A 21,072-nucleotide genomic window follows, 5' to 3' on the forward strand; every position below is an offset into this window, starting at 1 on the left:
GGGGACCGGCAACGGGATCGCAACCCTCAGTGTTGCTCCCGCGCCTCGCTCAGCCAGTGAGCGGGAACCGGTCTGCATGTGGGATCCGAACCCTCGGGCGGGAGCGCCGCCGCGCTTCCCAAGCGGCGCACTATCCAGTGCGCCACCGGGCCGGCCCCTTCCCAAATCTTTTTATGAAGCCCCAACCAAATCCAGACAAATACAGTACAAAAAAGAAAACTATAGACCAATATCCCTCATAAATATAGAAGCAAACATCCCCAACAAAATATTAGCAAATCTAACAGCAATATATAAAAATAATAATATACCACAAGCAAGGGGGGAATCCCAGGAATGCGAGGCAGGTTCAGTGTTTGAAAATTAATCAATGTACTCAACCATATTAAATCTAAAAAAAGAAAAAACACATGATCATATCCATTGATGCAGATAAAAGCATTTGTCAAAATTCAGCATACATTCATGATAGAAACTCTCAGCAAACTAGGAATAGAAGGGAATTCCCTCAATTCTTGATTAAGAATTTAAAGGTAAAAGACTTAAAGGTGAAACAAGAAAAAAAGTGTCCTTTCTCATGATTACTATCTGATGTCACACTAGAAGTCTCAGCCTGTGCAATAAGGGATAAAAAACAACAACAAAAAGTATACAGATTGAAAGAAAAAAATAAAATTATCCCTACTCCTAGACAACATGATTGTTTGCTTAGAAAATCTCAGGGAATCTATCAAAAAAACAAACAAAAAAACCTCCTATAACTAATAGCTTAGCAATGTAGCAGGATATAAGGTCAACACAAAAATCAATCATATTTCCATATGCTAGCAATGAACAATTGGGAACTGAATTTGAAAAAATAATTTACAATAGCTCCAAAGAAATTAAATTCCTAGGTATAAATCTAACAAAACATGTACAGGGCCTGTATGTTGAAAACTACAAAGAAAATCTAAATAAATGGAGAAACATACCAAATTCATGTGATGGAAGGCTCAACATATTAAAGATGTTGATTCTCCCAAATTCATTAGATTTATCATTAGATTTAACCTAATTCCAATAAAAAAATCCCAACAGGATTTTTTGTAAATATAGACAAACTGATTGTAAAATTTATTAAAAACAGCAAAAGAACTAGAATATCTAAAGACAATTTTTAAAAGGAACCACACTAACTGAATTTAAAACTTACTTTAAAGCTATAGTAATCAAGAAAGTAGTACTGCCGAAGTGATAAAAACATAGACCAAAGGAACAAAAGACAGGCCAGAAATTGACCCACATAAATATAAGCAACTGATTTTCAGTAGATACAAAAGCAATTTAAAGACCATATGCACAAAACAGACCTCCACCTAAACTTCACACCATTTACAAAGATTAACTTAAAAAGAGACCTAAATGTAAATATAAAACCACAAAACTTTTAGGAAAAAAACACAGAAAATCTTCATGACCTAGGGTTTTTAGAAATGAGTCCAAATGCAAAATCCTTTTTAAAAAATGGTAAATTGGACTTCATTTAAATTAAAATCTTGCTTAGTGAATGACACCATTAAGGCAACGAAAAGCCAAGCTACAGACAGACAGAAAATATTTGCTGAGAAGTCAGTTAACCAACAAAGGATTTTTATCCAGAATGTTGGGAGAAAAACCGAAAAACCAAAAAACAACTCTCAAAAACTTAACAGTAAGAAAACAAACAACCCAATTTAAAAATGAGCAAAATACTTCTCTCTGATGGGTTCAATAAAAGTCGTGAATTTGAAATTAGTCTGGCTTTTCTTATTTTTATTGTAAGGATGGGAGCAATGCTCCTTCCAGCTCTCTACATCCCTGGGCAGAAGCGTGCCCAACTGATTAATTTTTCAAAATCGGGCCGGCCCGTGGCTCACTCGGGAGAGTGTGGTGCTGATAACACCAAGGCCGCGGGTTCGGATCCCATATAGGGATGGCCGGTTAGCTCACTTGGGAGAGCGTGGTGCTGACAACACCAAGTCAAGGGTTAAGATCCCCTTACCAGTCATCTTTAAAAAAAAAAAAAAAAATTTCAAAATCACTTTACTGTGAAACATTAAAGAGAGATTTTTGGGGGGGTTTGTTTTGTTTTTAAATAATCACCAGGAAAAAGGTAGGTTGAAAAAATTTTTCCACTCCTGTTCCATATCCTCAACCCACTCCACCCACTCCTCCCTGATGTTTTAGAACTTTGGTTCAGACTTCCTTTGCAGAGGATTCTCTATGCTCCATGGAAAGTTGGCACTTTGGTCTTTTTGTATGAATGGACACCATATCTGGATTATTTCTGAGTCTGCATTTTTATTGTAAGATATTTGTTTTATGCTTCTTTCAACAAAGTTGTCAAGCTGACTCAGAATATTTATAAATACCAGAGTAAGTGAACTGTTTTAACCTGTTCTCCGTGTTTCTCAGGATGTTTCAAATTTGTATGTATTTAATATTCACTGGTCTTACAGATAACTAATATTTTATTAAGTGAAAGAGATCCACTCTTTTGCTTGACTCCATTTTGAGTCCTTTGGGTGCTGACAGGGCATACTGCAACCCTCTGTCTGGGCTCTGTTCTCCATTTTCATCCTGGACAACTGCAAATCAGTGACTGACACTGACTGTTAGTGGAGACTGCCTGGCAATGGAGGCAGGTGGAAGTGCACAGGGCTGAGCATAGTGCCTGCAACACACTGGGTATTTACTGAATTTGTTGATTTGATTATGCTGTTCAGTAGTGTGAAAAGGAAAGTGTTAAAATAAAACCTACTAGGGAAAAGAAGGCTATATCATGAGCTTCAGTATATTTTGCCAAAGCTATTAGATTTTTGAGGCAGCTGGTAGTTTATCAATTTTTATTGCTACAATACAGTTATTTTATGGCCATTACTAGCAAAATTGGATTATAGAAATAGTGTTTGACAGGAAAGAAGGGCGCTGTTTGCCCTGGATCTCCCAAAACAAAGGTTCTTTTTTTTTTTGTCTTTTTCCGTGTCCGGCAATGGATCGCAACCCTCAGTGTCGCCCCCGTACCGGACCGGGGACCGGCAACTATGGTTTTTGTCTTTAATTTTGTCTATGTGGCATATCACATTTATTGACTTGTGTATATTGAACCATCCTTGCATCCCTGGAATGAATCCCACTTGATCATGGTGTATAATTTTTTTGATGTGTTGCTGTATTCTCATGGCTACTATTTTTTTTTTTTTTTGTCTTTTTCCGTGTCCGGGAATGGATCGCAACCCTCAGTGTCGCCCCCGCACCGGACCGGGACCGGAAACGGGATCGCAACCCTCGGTGCTGCTCCCGCGCCTCGCTCAGCCAGTGAGCGGGAACTGGTCTGCATGTGGGATCCGAACCCTCGGGCGGGAGCGCCGCCACGCTTCCCAAGCGGCGCACTATCCAGTGCGCCACCGGGCCGGCCCCAAAACAAAGGTTCTTAATGTCATCTTCTGGGCTTATAGATAGAACAGTAACATGATAGGAACATCAGTTTCTCATTTTGTGAGAGTAGTTCCAGAAAGTCTTTCTGCAATGTTCCTGAGTACCTGCAGAGGTATCTGGTCTTTTTCCTCTGAAGACCTTTTCAGGTAACTAGCATGATCACAATCGTATTTCAAGGTGCTGATACAGCAGCATCAAAACCAGCAATAAGTAGTAGATTTCAGGGATTTTATACAGGATAGGGCATGACCCACAAGCAATGTTGTAGGATGTCAAAATATAATTTTCAAAATTAAAAACATGACTCATATACAAATACAGAATGAATGCATGCCAAAGACTTATTTAACTTATTAGTGAGGAAATCAACAGGATGCAAAGCAAAGAATATTTGAAAACATAAAAAAATTTAAAAAAGGAATATTTGAGAGACTTGGTATATACAGGCATCAAAAGTAGGAATGCTAGAACAAGATTACTAAATTAGATGGAAAAGTGGTTATGCCCTATAGGAAAATTAAACTGTAGTCTTTAGGATTATTTCTTCTACCAAACAGAAATTTTTGCATCTCTATCAGACAAAACTGTAAGTTAACATGTTACTTGAAGAAGTCTAGACCCCAATCATTAGTGAACAATGAGCCAAAGATGCGATCTCCTAGAGAACTAAATAATCTCTCCATGGGCCTCTCAGTCAATGCTCCAGTATAACACTGAAAGGACATTCAGTCATCCTTTTACCTTATTCTTAAGTGTTAAATTATTTCTATTAACAGGGGACTAATGGCTTATTTTGTACCTGAATCTAAGTCTTTGAAAGTAAAATTAAGGTCCTAGGGGGCCATCTTTTAGACTAGTGTGGTAGCACATATATTTTTACTTTGCACAACCATTCCCAGACATTTATTTACCTTTTAAACCAAGCATAGGCTCTTAGAAATCATCTGAGATCTAGCTATCTCCTAGGACAAGAATGTTTTCTCTAGCAGCCTTGACAGGTGACTATGAAGCATTTGTGTGCAAGGAAGAAGGAAACTAACATTACTGAATATGCCTATTATGTGCAAGTTTATTTTCAGAGGGCCAAATTTCTTTTCACACAGTAACGTATTACTAATACATTTAGCCACATTTATCAAGTAAACAGATTTCAGCAGCATAATTGCTTTGAATGGATACCTTAATTTAAAAAATTTACGTAAAGCATAATTTACTCTTTTCAATGCACAGTTCAAGTTTCGACAACTGCATACAGTTGTAATTACCACCACAAACAATACATAGAATAGTTCCAAGCATAACTGCTTTTTAAATGTCAATTGTAAGTATTTATTGACTACTGATGCGACTAGTAGTTGCTGGGGACTAGGAGAGGAATGTGAAAAGGCAAAAGAAGTAAAAGGTATTATGCCTGCCTCCAAGAACTTTCATAGATTAATCATCCAGGCAGTTTTACACACATGAACCAAGCAGGAGATACAACAAAACAGGCAATCCACTACATAATAACCTATACGAGATGTGGGCTCTAGTCTTGACACTGCCATAATGTGAGCTTGAATAAGCCATTTATTAGTATTATTTCTTTTCTGAGTCTTCCTTCCTTCATTCATAACTGGAAGGGGTTGTCCCAGACAATCTCTAAGGTCTGTCCCAATTATAAGAACATGTGATTCAGGTAGTGAGGGTTTAGAGCTGACGGAGGGCTGGGACGTTGGGAACAGCTTTATGGCATGGAGGTGGTCAACGGGTTGACCACAAAGGGTTAATAAAAAAGTGTAAGTTGGAGGAATGCAACACGGAGCTGAGGGAGGGGTACAAACTGCCATGGGGCTGTGACAGAGGCAAATGGATAAATGTTGGTCCAGTAGAGCAACGAAGAACTGCAAGGTGTTATTCTGGAAGAATGTGTTGAAAACACGCTTTGAACTTTGTCAGAGCCAGGGAAAGCTGTGAGGATTGGGAAGCTTGGTTGTCTATTAAGCAAAGTGAGAGTGACACCACAATGACAATGACCCATAAACAATCTTGTACTGAAAACCTGCTGTGGACATGCCCTCCACATCCTGGGATACAGCAGCACAAATCCTGCCCTTTCAGTTATTTATTGCTGTATAAATCATCCCAAAACTTAGTGGCTTAAAATAACAACCATTTTATTTGCTCACAATTCTGTGGGTTGGCAATTTGGGCTAGAATCAGCTGGGTGGTTGTTCTGTTGGACTTTCCTAAGGTCCCTCATGTGGTTATAGTCATCTGGCAATGTGACTGTGGCTGAATGTTCTAAGATGGCCTACCTCACATGACTGATGGTTAGCTGTTGACTCGGCCTCTCTCTCCACATAATCTCTTTCTCCCATGTAGGCTAGCTAGGGATTGTTCACATGGTTGCCTCAGGGTTACCAGGGAGGAATAGGGAAGCTATAAGTCTTCTTGAGATCTAGGCTCAGAAGTCATCCAGAAATATAAATTAGTACAGCCATTATGGAAAAATGTATGGAGGCTCCTGAAAAAACTAATAATAGAACTACCATATAACCCAGCAATCCCACTGCTGGATATTTATCCAAAGGAAAGGAAATTAGCATACTGAAGAGATATCTGCACTCCCATCTTCACTGCAGCATTATTCACAATAGCCAAGAAATGGAATCAACCTAGATATCCATTGACAGATGAATGGATAAAGAAAATGTGGTACATATACACAATGAAATACTACTCAGCCATGAAAAAGAGTGAAATCCTGTCACTTGCTGCAACATGGATAAGCCTGGAAAACATATGCTGAGTGAAACAAGTCAGGCATAGAAAGATAAATACTGCATGTTCTCACTCATATGTGGGAGCTAAAATAATAATAAGTTGAACTTTTAGAAGTAGAGAGTAGAACTGTGGTATTAGAGGCTGGGAAGGGGAGAGGCTGGGAAGGGGAGAGGATGGGGGAGGCAGGATAGTGAGAGGTTGGTTAATGGACACAAACTTACAGCTAGATAAGAAAAATAAGTTCTAGTGGTGTACAGTAGTGTTAGGCATCTATAATTAACAATAATTTATTGTATGTTCTCAAATGGCTAGAAGAGAGGAGTTCTTATCACAAAGAAACAACAGATTTTTGTGATGATGGATTCGCTAACTATCCTGATTTGATTATTACATATTGAACGCATGCACTGAAATATAACTCTGTACCTCATTAATATATACAATCAATACATTACAACTAAAAAATAAATAAATTCCTTAAAAAAAAGAAGTCACTCAAAGTTACTCATGTTGCATTTTACTGGCCAAAGCAAGACACAAGGACAGCAGAGATTCAAGGAGTACAAAAATAGACTCCATCTCTTGACAGGAAGAACTGCAAAGTCACACTGTAAAGGGATGTGCATATAGAGATGAAAGGACTCAGACCGTTGAGCACTTTACCACACCATCCCATTTGCGTAGATGAGTGTTGAGCACATTTAGTCCTGTGGGCCTTCAGAAGTGGGAGGAATCATCAAGATGAAAAAGATGAGCTTTTAAGCAGTCCTAATGAACACACGGGATGGAACAAACCCAGAGGAAAGTGGAGGGGACTGGCCAGTTAGCTCTCTTAGGAAAGCATGGTGCTGGTAATACCAAGGTCATGGGTTAAGATCCCCTTACCGGTTAGCCACCAAAAAAAGAAAAAGGAACGTGGAGAACACTCCAGACAGAGGCAGTACAGACGGGGGCAGGATGACTCATGGTATGTTTAGACTCTAGTGAATGCATGCTTGGATGCTTGGATGCAGTGGGTAGAAAAGAGAATTTGAGAAGTAAAAGGTAAAGATGGTGGGAAAGGTTATTGACTAGGTGTGAGGGACCTTGACTGCCAGGCTCTCTCTCAGGAGTACGGACACTGCCTACTGTGTGGCAAGGGGTGGGGATGAGGGTACAGAGAAGAGGTCCTTAGAGGCTGCATGTTTCTGAATCGCAGTCTGTAAGGAAGTTGAATTGGACCTGGAGTGTGGCGGTACAGAGATCATGGCAAGAAAGCAACTTAGAGACAGTTTCCTTAAAGGCAAGTTGCCTATATGGATTCTCCTTAAGGAGGTAAAGAGCATGATTAGAGCTTTTGCAGGAAGGTTTATTTATAAGTATAAAAAAATGCTTCTTCTGGATTTAAATTAGTCATCTCAGAACTAAATTTAGGTTCATAACACACACACACACCTCTCCTGTATAGGATGGGCATTTCATGTAAGACAAGTAGGATACAGTCAAAGTTCTGTCTATATTTGAAAAGACAATATTCCTGGTGTTCTTTACCATTGTAAGTGGACAAAGAATCATGGGGAAGGCTAGAAACCATGACATAGTCAGGGAAAAGCTGCCTGCAATCTACACCGTGAAGCCATGCTCTGCTCAGGCAGACAGTATAGCCACACTTTTCACAGTGGCAGTATGGAAAAGTAGTTTTGAAAGTCTGCAAAATGTATATTCTTTTCCAAACTATTGTTTTCCACTGGACTTACGTGGTCATTAGAACTTATTACATGTAATTGTTTTTATACAAAATGAGAATTGATGTTTGTTAATTGAATAGTAGGCAGCAATTCAAGAATTTGTGGGAGATAAGAGGTAAAGAACTTGAGGGTTTCCTACCACTCTGCAAGTGGCAGTTTAACTGTATACCTTCAAGTCATGTAAGTCATGTGTATACAAAATAGGTCACAGAGTAAGTATGGCATTAGATGCCAAAGTGAATAGAAAAGACAGGACTTGATGAGAGAATACAGAGTAAAAGATGATGTCCAAAAGAGTGGAGTTTGGGAGACCGGGGTGGGGTTGGTGGTGTCTCCTGCTGAGATACAATTTGCAGGAATTTGGAAGAACTGGCCCAGGAAGGATTGGCAGGGCAAAGAGGGAAGGACACTCCAGTTGTAAGGAAAGGTTCCATGTAAATATGAGTGTTAGATTGTTGGTGGTGTAGGGGAAGAGGAGGCAGTGGGGAAAGAGTCCAGAGATGACATTCCTAAGACTATGTGCTCGAGACTTTGTTCCACCTAGTTCTCCTGAAATACCAAGTGAAGAACTGTCCTCAGAGATTAACTGTGTCATGTGAAAACATACAAATGAACAGACAAGAAAGGACATTTAGGTTCCTTGTCACACATACTAGATTTCATCCTGCGTGGCCCTCAGTTCATACTTCACAGGATGGGGGAAACTCTCCAGGGGAAAATGCATACCCTCTGCCCTTGGTGCCTGCTCTGACTGAGCCAGAACATACTATACAGCAGCTATGCAAGAAAGGGATCTCTGTTGCATTTTCTAATGATACAGTGCTCTAGGAGAGATTTGAGTGGGCATAATGAGTTTTTGCAATTCCCTTCTCAACGTGCTCCTCAAAATTGGAAAGATTTCCTGTAAAAAGATGTATTTTAAAATGGAATTTGAGAAATCATAGATGGCTCTCACATCGTGGGAGCTCTAAGAAATCAGGCCTTATCAGTGTCCTCAACGATTAGCTTTAAAAAAAAAAAAGTGTAAAAATAAAGGCTAGTGATTACACAAATTACTCATTTTGTGGGAAGTTACTCAGGTTTATACACTTAAAGAATACCTAGCCTGGGACTTGGTATATAGCAAGCACTCAATGAGTGTTAGCTGATTCTGAGCTACTTTTTCCATATTCTTGTATGAAATATAGCAATGCACTCAATTTTTGGTGAACATGATTCTTCATTGTTGGGAGGGCAAGTCAAACCATCAAAATTGGACATCTGGGCCAACCTTTGGATGTTATATAGGACTCCCATACATCTATGTCTCTAAACTTTTGAACCACAGAGAACAAGTTTTGATATTTTTCCTATAGACAGCATGCTTTGAAGGCTTGCCTACCAAACATATCACATTTATGGATCACTTAATTTCTCCATTTTAATTAATCAAAGATAAGAAAGGGTTCTATTAAACATGACATAATATATTCAGTATGCCAGACATTGCTCAGCATTTTATCCTTAATATGCCATTCACGCCACACAACAATCCTAGTGGTTATTATTAACTTAATTTTACAAATGAGGAAACTGAGGTACATAGGGGTTAAACTCACTCGAGGCTGCATGGCTAGTAAAAAAGAAGCAGCAGGATTCAAACTTGGGTCTCTGCTTCTCTATCCCTTCTAGCATTCAAGCTCTAGATAACTAGTTTACTATAAATGGTAGTACAATTCTAGCAATCTCACTCCCAGGTACTTAGCCTAGATAAATGCAAACTTTTGTGCACACAAATACCTGCACATGAATTTTTTTTTTTTTTAATGGCTGGTAGGTACGGGGATCTGAAGCTGTGACCTTGGTGATATGAGCTAACCGGCCAGCCCTGCACATGAATTTTAATAGCTGCTCTAACTCATAATCACCAAAAACTGGAAACAACTCAAATACCCTTGAATGGTGAATGATTAAACTGTGGTACATCTGTACAATGGAATACTACTCAGCAATAAAAAGGGATAAACTATTGATACACACTACAACTTTGGATGAATCTCAAAAGCATTATGCTGAGTGAAAAAAAAAAAAACAAGACTCAAAATAGTATACACAGTTTGACTCCATTTATGTGACATTCTCAATATGACAAAACTATGGTGATAAACCACAGATTAGTGACTGTCAGGGGTTGGGGTAAGAGGAGATTATAACTAAAGAGCAAGCTCAAATGAAGTTTTTTGGGTAATGGAACTGTTATGTACCTTGACTGTGGTGGTAGTTACACTGATCTATGTATGTGTTAAAATCCACAGAACCATATACAACTAAAAAAGTCCATTTTACTGTACACTTTTTTTTTAAGTCAATAGGTCCTCTTTTTGGCCAGTACTAATTTCTGTACTTCCCACTTACTATACACATTTACTGTAACAGTTCCACTTACAACTAACAATAGGACTTAAAAATCAAAATAATTACACTATAATGTGAAACAAAGAACCATTATCAGGCCACACATTCAAACTGAATAATGACAGTCATCTCTTTAAGTAAGCATTCCTTAAAACTTAAATGAATTTGAGTGCTTATCTCCTTAAAAATAAAAGCATTTCACTAAATTATTAGATGGCATGATATTTCATATAGCAATTTGCATAGTAAAACAAAAATAAGCAATCAAAATTAAACGTGGGAAGGAGAATGTGGAATGAGTATGTCAAGAACAGGCTTGGTGGTTAGCTCAGTTGGTTAGAGCACAGTGCTGTAACATCAAGGTTAAGGGTTCAGATCCCATATTGGTCAACCGCCAAAAAAAAAAGAAACAAAAAACCACCACAACGATGGCTCTTTCTACAATTTTTATTAAAATTCATTCATGTTTGACTGGTATAATTAAAAATAGAATTCTTAAAAGAATTAAAAAATCTTTCTAGATTGACATGAATATAGTTTGCAAATTGCAATATCCTAACCTCACAGAGCTTCCATTACCTTTGGGGATCTCTTGGTGACTCCACTTATCAGGTCAGGCTCATACTCTACTTAATACCTACTGCCTCACTAATAGGACAGTGGGCAATCAACAAATGTTTGCTGAACTGAATTGCACCTGGCAGTGTGGGGAACAAAAATGACAAACGCATGGTCACTAACAAAACCTATAATCTAGATAAACTAAATCATGCTCTAACCTCAAATGAGGCAAATTATTACTGAGTGCTAATAATGTGCTCAGTAATTACAAAGGCATACATAGAATTCTGGAAGAGAGCAAGACAAACATAACATACTGCCAGTGGTATAGAGGTTTTTAAAGCCTAAAACAGAACCCAAATCAGAATAAATTATTCCTGGCTCCCTAGCCATTTATAAAACTATAAAATTCAAGGGGGTAAAAAAAAGAAAAAGAAATGGGGAAAACTAATCTGTACTGAGTTTCTATGCCATGCACTGCATTAGACATTTACATAGATTAAAACTTACATTAGGACTCAGGTTTCAGCTCAGACATGTGAAAGCACTGGGATGCCATCATTTCCACCCTTACACCAAGAAAGAAGCTAGATAAACTAAAAAGCAACTACTTTTCTTGGAGCTGTCAGAGAACTGAAGTTACAGGACAAAGCACTACAGGCGCCCACAGGGAGATTCAGGATCCAAGCATATAAGCCTGTAGTAAGATTAAACTAGAAATTCTGACAAATTACTGGAGGCCAGAGTATGGGCTGGCATGAGAGCGTGAAGCTTCTGGGCTCCACATAGGGGGTTTTAAGCTTTTCCTACAGGAATCCCACCAAGCTCTCACAGGGAGGATCAAGGAAAATCTCAGAGAAAACTCCCACCATGGTGCTGGCTGGCTGAGAACAGCACCCACTTTGAAACCCACCCAGACCCCTTTCCTTTATCTCTAGTACAGAACAAAAGGCTTCATCTTCAGGGGGAAAGACTTAAAACCCATGGCTTGAGAACACTCGTGGATATCCACTTACAGCTGGGGAAAAGGAATGAGGAAAGGAAAAAGAAACCACCTGTGGAGGAGGAACAGAAAATCTTATCAAGGACACACTCAAAAACCAGGTTCCAGCACCTGCCTATGTCTGAGGCTTAATCAGCTCAGAGAACTCCCTCCTCCCCCACCAACCACCACCTGGCAAACCAGCTATGTGGTTAGTAACAGTGGAATAACATTCGGGAGAGCTGTAAAAAACAGCTCTTGGGAAGCAGCACAAAGGAAAACCTCAATGCAAGCAAGAGTCAAAAAGAACGAAATCTCTGGTGTCCACAGCAAAAACATAGAACATAGGCCAACTCTTGACTAGATTAACAAAAATCCTCACACTAAAGGCAAAAAGAAACTCATGTTCTTCTCCAAACATATCAAACATTTACTTCAGCATCTCCTGCCCATGTTCAGCTTTCAGCATGTTTATGAGGCATAACAAAAGGCAAGAAAACACTCCAAGTGCTTTCATACAAGTGAAAAGCAATCATCAGATTCAGAATGAGTATGACACAGATGTTGGGACTATCAGAAATGAAATGTAAAAGAACTATGATTAATATGTTAAAGACTCTAATAGAAAAGGAAGATAACATGCAACATGAAACAGATAATTTCAGCAAAGAGATGGAAACTATAAGAAAGAATCAAATGGAAACACTAGAAATAAAAAACAGTAAAAAAGCAATGGGCTCAGGCTGGCCAATTAGCTCACTTAGTTAGAACATGGTGCTGTTAACACCAAGGTCAAGGGTTCAGATCCCCATACCTGCCAGCCACCTCCCGCCAAAACAAAACAAAACAAAAACACCAAAGGGCTCAACAGTAGACCTGACAGCCAAGGAAAAAACCAGTGAGCTTGAAGATCAAGTTTATTGATCAGGTCAATACAAATTAAAACAAAAAGAGACAAAAGAGTAAAACAGCAGCAACAACAACAAAAAACCCCAACATTTATGGAGCAATAACAAACAATATAACATACTTGCAACTGGAATTGCAGAAGAAGAAAAAAAATAGATTGGGGCAGAAGATTTACTTGAAGAAATAATGGCTGATAACCTTCCAAAATTAGTGATAGAAACCACAGATATAAGAAGTTCAGATCCACACTTCAAGCAGAATATGAAAAAAATTTTAAAAAGTCATGCCTAGGCATTTCACATTCAAACCACTGAAAACTAAAGATCAAAAGAAAATCTTGAAGGTATCCAGAGGAAAAAAGACACATTAACTATAGAGGAACAAGGATAAGAATTACAGCACACTCCTCATCAGAAACGATGCAAGCAAGGCAATGATGGAGTAATATGTTGAAAGAGGAAAAAAAATTGTCAACCAAGAATTCTATATCCCACAAAAATGTTCTTCAAAAGTGAAGAAGGGGGCTGGCTGGTTACTCACTTGGTTTGAGCATGGTGTTGGTAACACCAAGGTCAAGGGTTCAGATCCCCCTTCTGGCCAGCTGCCAAAAAAAAAAAAGAAGGAAAAATAATTTTTTTAGACAAACAAAAACAGAGTTAACTGCCAGGAGATCTACCCTAAAAGACATGTTAAAGGAAATTCTTCAAGCAGAAAGTTTATGATTTAGGTGGGAAACTTGGATTAACATAAAGAAATGAAGAGCACTGGAAAAGGAATAAATAAAGGTAGAATATAATCTTTTATTTTTAAAAATGTTTGAAAAGCCAACCCAGACACCAGCCAAGGGCCAATCTAGTAAGCAAGCTTTCTAAAGGTAGCAGCCTCAGGCCCACTGTGTTAACAACACTTTTCTACAAAATAGGGTATATACAAAAAAAAGAGAACAAAACAAAAAATCTCTACAGCTAACATCATAATTAACGGTGAGAGATGGAATGCTTTTCAAGATTGGAACAAGTTAAAGATACCCTCTGTCACCACTACAATTTTGAAAAAGAAAAACGCCAGAGCACTCATATTACCTGATTTCAATACTTACTAGAAAGCTATAGTAATCAAGACAGTATGTTAATGAAAAAATGATAGACACGGAGATCAATACAACAGAGAGCCCAGAAACAGCTTCCATACAAGATGTCAACTGATTTTTGACACGGGTGCAAAAGCAGTTCAATGGAGAAAGGACAGTCTTTTCATCAAATGGTGCTGGGATAACTGGACATCCATATGCAGGAAAATGAACCTCAACACATACTTCACATTCATGCTGGTGGGGAATGAAAAATGGTAGAACCACTTTAGAAGATAGTTTGGCAGCTTCTGTCAAATCAAGACTGAGCAATCCCACTTCTAGGTATTTACCCAAATGAACGGAAAATTTATGTCCACACAAAGACCCATACACTAATGTTTACCACAGATTTACTCATAATCACCAAAAAACTAGAAGCGACCAAGGTGTCCTTCAACAGGTGAATGAATAAAGTGTGATACACCCATACAATGGAATGCTATTCAGTGATAAAAAGGAACAGACTATTAATTCACAAAATATGGATGAATCAAGTAAAAGAAGCCAGACAAAAAAAGGCTATATATTGTATGATTCCACTCATATGACACTCTGGAAAAGGCAGGACTATAGTTAAAAAGGTATATATAAAAGTTTATGCAGTGAAAAGTCTCTCTCTCATTCCCTACCCATGTATGCCCCAAAAGTATCAGTGTCCTGAATATCCTTCCAGAAACATTTTATGTCTATCTAAGCAAAAATGTACATATTATTGCACCCATTCACTGTCTATTTTACATAAATGGTGGCACACAATGTTCTGCTTCTTTTTCACTTTGTACAGCTTAAGAGATCAAGAAACATCAGTGTAATATTCCACTATATAATCGAGGCTCAATTGACACATAGATCTTTTGCTATTACAAACAATATTCCAATTAACATGCAAATATTTGTTGAATAAATTTCTGGAAGTACTTGCTGGGTCAAATGATATGTATGTTTATAAATTTTGAATACTAAATAAAATAAAACAAACCAAAAAAAAAAAAAAAAAAAACCCACCAAATTGTGATGGCTCTTTCCAAGTCACTGACTTTTAAAATGTCAGGGATTTTTCATTTTTAATTTTTATCTTAGGAGGAAAGAAAGGAAACTAAGATGTTATCACCAGGCAATTTTCCAGAGGAATGTACATCTCTAAGATGTAGAAAATGAGCCTTGTACTCGGTTTCCCACATGTGCCTCCTAGGGTCCAGTTGCATTTTTATGTAACAGCCACAAGCTGTTGTAGAACATATTTCAATTATGTGAAAAGTGTTACTCAGATCTTCATGAACAACGGTCACAGGCCGATGCCCCAAAACGGTGGTTCCTGGACACTCACTTCACAGTACAATGTTGGATTCTTCACTGCAACCACAGGGAAATACTTAAATCTTGACCAAAGAAAAAGTATCTGCAAAGAATCATTTGTCATTATTACAATACCCAAATACGGATTTCTTCTCTTAGGTAAAAAATATAAATATAAATCACATAAAGTTTTCAAGGAAAAGGTGGTGGTGGATTCCCAACTAACAGTCGTTCTGCTTGACTATAAAATCTAGCACAGTCAAGTACACTAGGGTTTTGGTAATAAAGCTTGAACAGGAGGAGGTTGAGGAAATCAAGAGGCTTCTTCAGTAACAGACACACAAGATGCGTGAGCAGTTAAGCCACTCATAAGAATATCTACATCCAAAACCACAGTCTCCCTTTGGCTTCCTTCTAGAAAAACCATCACTCTGCTCCACACTTGGTAAAAGAGAAGGTTTTTCTTTCTTTTTTTTTCCTTTTTGTCTTTTTTACTGACCGGTAACGGGATCTCAACCCTCGGTGTCGCGCCTGTACCGGGGACCGGCAACGGGATCGCAACCCTCGGTGTTGCACCCGCACCGCGCTCAGCCAGTGAGCGGGAACCGGTCTCCACATGGGATCCGATCTCCACATGGGATCCGAACCCTCGGCGGGAGCGCCGCCACACTCCCAAGCGGCGCACTCTCCAGTGCGCCACTGGGCCGGCCCAAGAGAAGGTTTTTCTAATAGCACAATCATACTTAGTCTCTAAAATGCACCACATTCATGCATGGGTGTTTAACAAAACTTATCAAAGGTTAAAAGCTTACATTCATTACTAATTATTATGCATTATTGTAGAAATGGCTCCAATATTTTCACTTCTCCTATATCTACACCCTTGAATAATCCCTTCCCACAATGATCCAGGACTTGGCCATGGAAGCACTTCTGTGCTTTAGCTGAGGGGACAATAGCAAATGTGACACAAGCAGACACTTGAAAAGTGCTTGTGCACTGGCGTTTGCTCTCATTTACTACTCTTTGTGACTTTGAGACCACCATGTTAACAAGTCCAAACTAGTCGGCTGGAGGAGAGACCACGTGGAGCAGAGGTGAGCCATCCCAGCCTAGGACCTCTTGGACCAACCAGCCTGCCAACCACCAGATGTGTGGGTGAGGCCATTCTAAATCATCCAGCCATCAAGTAACCACCCTCCTCCCCAAAAAGGCTACTTAAAAGTAAATATGTTTGTGGCCCAGTACATATGGGAAGGGGAAGAGAACACTGGTTTTTCTCCTGTGAAGTTTACTCTGTACATAAGAAATAGTTTCAAGCAGAAAAACGTACAGTATCTGGATGAGAATAAATAAATAGATAAGTATTGAAAAAAATGTTTAAGTCTTCCCAGATTCTCACAAATGTGCTGTCTGCCATCACAGATGGCACATACATACAAAAAAACATTTAAAAACTTCCATTTATTCACTGAAGTATGTATCTTTATCATGACATATTTAAACCAAAGCCTTATTCGTCAACAGTTCCATGTCTAACACTGAACAACTCAGGTTTCCAGGAATTACTTTTTCTCCTAATTCTACTTTTTTCCCCATTTGACAGGGCTCAGTGAAAGCTGAAAGAACTCCCTTAATGCAGCCTAAAAAGCATCAGATGTATGAGCCTAATTAAATCTCCTTCCAGAAGCATTTCTAGAGTTTCTTCCAGCATCACAGCAACTCTTTTTAGCTATATTTATGGTGGGCAGTAAGAACTGTTGAAGAGCAACACATTTGGGCCAGAAACATTGCCTCTATTGGATCACAAGTTGGGACACTGAAGGGGAAATGACTCTCTTAAACCATTTTTGTTTAGGCCTCACTAGATACTTTTCTGAATTAAACACACTCACTCACATTGCTGTGGTTTAAGAAAAGGTGAAAAACACCTTCCAGCAGCCTCCCATTGTCCTTAGAATAAAACACAATCTCCTTAATGAGATCCCATAAGGCCCTGTCAATCTTTCCCTGCCTACCTCATCTCCTTCCCCAGGTCCTAGCCAAACCCCTGTGGATCCTTTCCACATCATTCTCCCATCTCAGTGCCCTCACAACACCTGCTATTCCCTCTACCTGGCAATCCCTTCTCTTTATCTTCTTCCTTGTTTATTACTGCTCATTCTTGAGACCCCAGAGCACCCTGCTGATCTCCCTCACAGAGGCATTCACCTCTTACTTGCTGCATGACCTTGAGCAAGTTACCTTTGCTTCACCTTTCTGAGCCTCACATCTCATAGAAACATTCTATGTTAGGTACCTAACACAGTGCTTGGCACATAAGAAATGGTTAACAAATCATTGCTATTGTTATTATTATCCCATATGGTAATCTCCATCATAGCTCTTAGTACAATTAGCAATTAGGTATTTGTTAAAAAAACAGAAATGCCCCCTTGGACCCCCCACCTTAATACCCAATACTTTTCATGCTATTTCCCCACACACTGTGTTTTTGTAGGGGAAGATGAAATGAATGTTTACAGAGAAACTACTGACTTCATTAATTCTCACTACCACCATCAGAGATGTGGTTTAGCAGATGAAGAAACTGAGGCATGGAGAAGTTAAGTTACTGGCCAAGCAGTAGAACCAGAATTCAAATCCAAGTTGGCCTGACTCCACAGCCTGTGCTAGGTATATGACACCAAAGGCTTCCCTAACTTATGAACCTTGTCATCTAAGATCAGCAGGTCTCAGAGAAGATGGATCTTCACATTTACATCCATCTTAAACAACTCCTAGATATCTACTCTTCAGATTCTTAACCGAGCTGTATTCCCATCACCTCCTCTAAACCCCTTCAGTAGAGCACTCTTCCCCTGACTATGAGAAAATTCCTTACTTCCTTTCTACCGGAGCTCTTAAGGGGACGAATATCTTTCACCTGTTATATACCTAGCAAATAGAAGGCACTCAATACATGTTTGCTGAGTGAATTAAATAAAAATGTTGGAGAATATATTATGGCTGCAAAATTGGGGAGTGGAGTGAATTTTCATAACAGTATTAAAGTCTGGCACAGTTAGAAATAAACTTGACAAGAATAGTGAGAAGGGGGGTATGTTAACCACTTTTACAACTGATAGTGATTTCTATATCTAGCACTAAAGTCCACATGATTTACAAATATGTAATTCACAGCTTTAGGTAGACTTTACCTTTGGGGCTCTGCTTTACTACCAATGTTCTGCTATACCAGGTGGCTGCACCAAAGTCACTCTCCATAACAGTATGCCCTTGACAAGTACCAATCTCTCAATGGTTACTCTCAAATGGTTTGGAAAAAGAAACAGAAAGAGCAAATGATAAAGCAAGTGAGAGCAAACTGTTAATAATGGATGACCTTGGGTAAAGGGAATACTGTGAGTTCTTTGTACTATTCTTGCAACATTTTTATACTTATAGTATTATATCAAAATAAGTTTTTAAAATCCAGGAATAATAATAAGTTTCCCAGGAGATTCCAACACACAAGGTCTAATGTACTGGACATTTGGTACCATAATCTCTTGTCAGCCGTCCCAAAAAACACGTTCAGGCTCGGGTTTCCTGGCCTATCAGCCAATATCAAGGGAAAAGGAATGCCTTGGGTAGCAGGGCCTGGCCATGGCTTCTGGGTTGGAGCAGAGATTAAATTATTTGCTACTTGAAGAGTGTTTATGAACTCACTGGTGTCTCCTACTGGTGAAAACCCCAGTACTATTTCCCTACCCCAGGCCCCTTACTTTCTTCAGTCAGTTACCCTCGGAGTTCTTACCTTCCTTTTCCCAAGGCTAGCTATGAGATCAGCCAAGTTTTATCCCAGGACCCTTCTTTCTTGCTCTCCCCCAAGAGAAGCACAGAAGCAGTTCTGATGGTAAGAGCTTTGTTGCTATTGTCTATGGAAAGACCTGCAAGGAGGAGGCAAAGAACAACCATTGGTGAGTCGCCAAGATTTGAGAAAACAAAACTTAAAGCAGTAGTTACTTGATCTGTAATGACCACTTGCTAGCACCCTATTATTTGTTCATCACTTCTACCCATTCATCCTAGATTTTCCCCACCTGGCAAACCAGAATGCTTCAGCTTTCCCAGGCACTGTACCTGGAACAGCAGAAACTTGTGAGCCATTCAAGTGTCCCCATTTCAGGAGAGTCACCCAACACCCACCTCTCACCTATAAGGTGAGGTAAGTAAAGGTCATAGTAAATTATCCCCTGATGAGAGATTTTCATAAGGTAAGCCAGCATATGTCCACTATCTTCCTCGGCTCCTATTTTATGTAAACTCCATGAGGAGGTAGGTGTATTATGTCCCATGGTAATGTCCAACCTCATTTTTGGCCCAGCTGTCTGTACCCCTAATCAAGGCTTATAAGAGCCTTCTGTAATGCCATGTCTTCACAAACACCTGATGCCTCCTGCCTCCCCCATTTACCCCAAAATATTTGCCTAGTTCCTGCGAGACCTCAAAGAAGTGGGCGAAAAGAAAAGATGGCTTTATGTAGCTTAGGGGAGAAACCAGTTGTTATGGGTGGCGGAACACAAGAGAGGGAAAAGTCAAATATTATTAAAGGAGAGGGCCATACTAAAACCACCAGCCCTCAATATCCTTTGTTCTTTATTTTAACTTTCACTAACCCATACTTCTCAGCCCTATACCATCACCTGTCCTGCTCCTGGAAACCCCTCTACAGGTCGGAAGGTGGGTCACGGGTACCCCAAGGCTGCTTCCAAGTCATTCCTGACTCCCAACTGATCACAAACACTTCAGCGAGGAGTGGGAGGCCCTTCTGCACTTTTCCCTATGTGTGACCAAGATTCACACCACATTGCCAAGGCTGAGCAACATGACTCAGAAAAGAGGGAAGACAGAAAGTGTGGATTCTAGAGCCAGACCTGCACCCCTGAATATTCCAGAATTGACTAGACAGAAAATGCAGAGAACTGTTTCAAGGCAACAATAGTGGGTTAAGAGCTCTTCTCTAGTAAACAAAAGTGTACAGAAGAGCACAACTGAAAAAAAGGTGGCAATGAGGGTATCTAACACTGGTTGAGAGCTCAATATGTGCTGGGCACTGAGAAGCACTTCCCAAAGGTCTCAGGTAATCCTTGAAGAGAGAGTATTATCCTTTACAGTTCGAGTATTTAAGCTCACAGCTCACATTAAATGAAAGAGAAAGTGATACGTTATGGAGGTGGAATACTCCTAGGCTAAAGAAAAAAGAAAAAAATCTATTTTTACTTATCTGGAAAGTCATCACATGAGAACTACACTAATCCTGGTACAGAGACCAGGATTCACATTCCCATAGTTACAGATGTATGAAAGTATTAAAATAAATAGAAACCCCAATGCTCTATTCAGGCCGACTTCTCTCTCATCCCAACTCTTACCCCTAATCCTACCCCCAGGCTGACAAGAAGTGGCTGCAGGGAAGGTATTTAAGAGAAGTAAGGGCGGTCAGTTAGTTCAATTGGTTAGAGCATGGTGCTGACAGAACTACTCTGGGAATGTGGATTCTGGGTTGCTTAAACTAAGCAAAGATGTGCAACCTGTTTTTACTTATTTTGCATTATTTTCCCAGTTTGGAGAGCAGCAGACAGTTATCTTTATCATACTGAATACAGGCATTGAGGTCGCCTTTCCTTCCAGGCCACTGCAATCACCGTTAACACGGGTTTGATTTTTTTTACACAGTCAGACGGTGGAGGGGCGGTGGGGATCTCATCCTCAGCTTCACAGATAAACGCGTCTCACGGAAAACAAAAATAAAACAAAACAAAACAAAACCCTCGCGCATAACTGGAGCCATGGATTTCCTC

The 21,072-nt window shown here is 39.4% G+C and overlaps 1 protein-coding gene across 1 annotated transcript in view; it reads right to left on the bottom strand.

Annotated features, from left to right (window-relative positions):
• Positions 1-19,058, bottom strand: part of JADE3 (jade family PHD finger 3) — a 131,906-nt gene extending 112,848 nt beyond the window's left edge. The window contains exon 1 of the mRNA XM_008589268.1: positions 19,026-19,058. The gene's annotated coding sequence lies outside the window, so the exon portion shown is untranslated. The remainder of the gene's footprint in view (positions 1-19,025) is intronic.
• Positions 19,059-21,072: the final 2,014 nt, after the last annotated feature.

This window comes from Galeopterus variegatus, unplaced genomic scaffold (assembly GCF_000696425.1).
Source record: "Galeopterus variegatus unplaced genomic scaffold, G_variegatus-3.0.2 Scaffold5337, whole genome shotgun sequence".
In the NCBI taxonomy this organism is placed as follows: Eukaryota; Metazoa; Chordata; class Mammalia; order Dermoptera; family Cynocephalidae; genus Galeopterus; species Galeopterus variegatus.